Below are 2,802 nucleotides of genomic sequence, written 5' to 3' on the forward strand. Positions count from 1 at the left end.
TTGATCCCATATTGATTTGCTGTCTTAGACTGCTAGAATGAATAAGAATAAAAAAATATATATATATATATTTACACACACACACACACACACATATATCTATATATTCCTTATATATGTATTCCTTTTACATATATACATATATATATAGTCCATACACACACACACACATATATATACTAATTCCCTGGTAAGAGGTAGTGGGTGGTACTTCCCCGTGGCACTTCGCCTTCAGAGTTTATAGGGCAAATTGCCAGGGGGATGCGCCACCCGCTACCTCTCACCAGGGAATTAGGAAACAATTCATAGCCCTCCAACTCCTGCCATTATCCCTGGATTTCCGTATTTCCGTCTCTGGGCAGCTGGTCCATTGTCTTCTGAAGGCCTGGAAGCCCAGTGACCTCCCTCACTTGGCTGCTCCAAGTCAGAAATCCTGCCCTCTGTGTCTTGCTCTGGCCAAGCCTCCCATCCTGCCAGCACCCTGCCCCACTTTTCCCACTTTAATTTGTTCAGTGATCGCAGGGAGTCCCACATCCTCCATCCCTCTGGGCAGAGAAAAGGCAGGAGCCATCTACAACACAAAGAGTCAGAACTGCTTGTTCTAGGGACAGGGGAGCTGCGGTCATCCCAGGAGAAGGAGGTTCGCCCCTCCTGTGACCTACAAAAAGATAGACTTCTCTTCAAGATTGCATTTAAGTTTTTTTTTTTTCTATTTTTTTCTAACATCTTACAAGGATGTTAATATCAATTCATTTTTTACTGCAAGTATAGGGTTTGTCCACTTCGTTCAACTTCGTGGCATTAACCCTTTTTGGATTACAGACCTCCTTCAGAATTTAACTTTAAAAACACACCAGGCCAGGCACGGTGGCTCACGCCTGTAATCCCAGCACTTTGGGAGGCCAAGGTGGGTGGATCACGAGATCAGGAGATCGAGACCATCCTGGCTAACACAGTGAAATCCTGTCTCTACTAAAACTACAAAAAAATTAGCCGGGTGTGATGGTAGGCGCCTGTAGTCCCAGCTATTCAGGAGGCTGGGGCAGGAGAATGGCGAGAACCCGGGAGGCGGAGGTTGCAGTGAGCAAGATCGCGCCACTGCACTCCAGCCTGGGCGACAGAGCAAGACTTTGTCTCAAAAATAAAATAAAATAAAATAAAAAACACCAAGGAGCCTCTCTCCAAGAAAATCACGTGTACATAATTGTAGACAATATATATTAAGGAGTTTACCCCTCAACTTCATGATTCTTAACTTAAACACCCCAATCTATTATAACTTTGCCAACAGATTCCTCATTCAGTGGACTTTCTGAAGACTCTTTTGCTTGTAAATTTTTCACTGAGCTTACATTTACATTTACCAACATTCCTACCTCCTTTCCTGATTATGTGACTCCACAAGGCTATTTTTCTTTTTTTTTTTTTTTCTTTTTTTTGGGGGGCGAGGGAGTTTCACTCTTGTTGCCCAGGCTGGAGTGCAATGGCGCAACCTCAGCTCACCGCAACCTCCTCCTCCCAGGTTCAAGTGATTCTCCTGCCGCAGCCTCCTGAGTAGCTGGGATTACAGGCATGCACCACCATACCTGGCTAATTTTGTATTTTTAGTAGAGATAGGGTTTCTTCAGGTTGGTCAGCCTGGTCTTGAACTCCTAACCTCAGGTGATCTGCCCGCTTCTGCCTCCCGAAGTGCTGGGATTATAGGTATGAGCCACCGCACCCGGCCCACAAGGCTATTTTAACTCAAACTGGAACTTGTGACCACTGGGGAAATTATGGAACCATTTTTTGAGATTTTGGAAATAGAGCATGTACGATTTTGATTACCATTTTATACTCATTAATTCTGTTCTGGAGGATGTCTTGAGACCACAGATATTGGCTAAAGAGAAGAGCCTCTGCTCCTGGCAAGAGACACTAATCTACACCAAAACCAATGATTAGATAAATGAAAACAAATCCCTGTTAACAAAGATGTTGTGTGTCTGTATGTGTGTGCAGGTGGGATAAAAACTCTCTCCTGCAACTTGCACGACAATCCAGAATAGTGACTGATGCATTTACATATGCTGTCTGGGTTGGCTTAAAGTTAATGTCTACAAAACATTATAAATTGATAGAATTGGGGGCTATCCTGGAAACAGGAACTATGTGGAAATTCCCTGGACAAAATTCAGGCAGAGTTCTGCCTTCAGCTTTGGAGCCACACCAGCGTGCCCGGAGGAATAGCATCCATCCCATTTCCAGAGGGCAGAAGTCAGCATTGCCCTGGGATGGAGAGGAGCTTCCAACCCCTTACCAGTCATGGCCAGCAGTGAACATGGGGTCTCTGCAGACTTCTCCAGAACCCAGTTTTCCTGGGTTTTGTAAAAATCACCTGCCGTGTGCTGTGTCTTTATAAGAGACTATGAGAGGTACATGTTAAGATGCAAGACACTTTAAGTAAAATATTTAACTCTGCTGGCTTAGTCCTGTAATCCCAGCACTTTGGGAGGCCAAGACGGGCAAATCACTTGAGGTCACGAGTTCGAGACCAGCCTGGCCAATATGATGAAACCCCATTGCTACTAAAAATACAAAAATTAGCCAGGTGTGGTGGTGCGCACCTGTAATCCTAGCTACTTGGAGGACTGAGGCAGGAGAATCCCTTGAACCCAGGAGGCAGAGGTTGCAGTGACCTGAGGTTGCACCACTGCACTCCAGCCTGGGGGACAGAGTGAGACTCTGTGAAAGAAAGGAAGAGAGAAAGAGAGGTAGGAAGGAAGGAAGGAAGGAAGGAAGGAAGGAAGGAAGGAAGGAAGG

This window comes from Piliocolobus tephrosceles, chromosome 5 (assembly GCF_002776525.5).
Source record: "Piliocolobus tephrosceles isolate RC106 chromosome 5, ASM277652v3, whole genome shotgun sequence".
NCBI classification, from domain to species: domain Eukaryota; kingdom Metazoa; phylum Chordata; class Mammalia; order Primates; family Cercopithecidae; genus Piliocolobus; species Piliocolobus tephrosceles.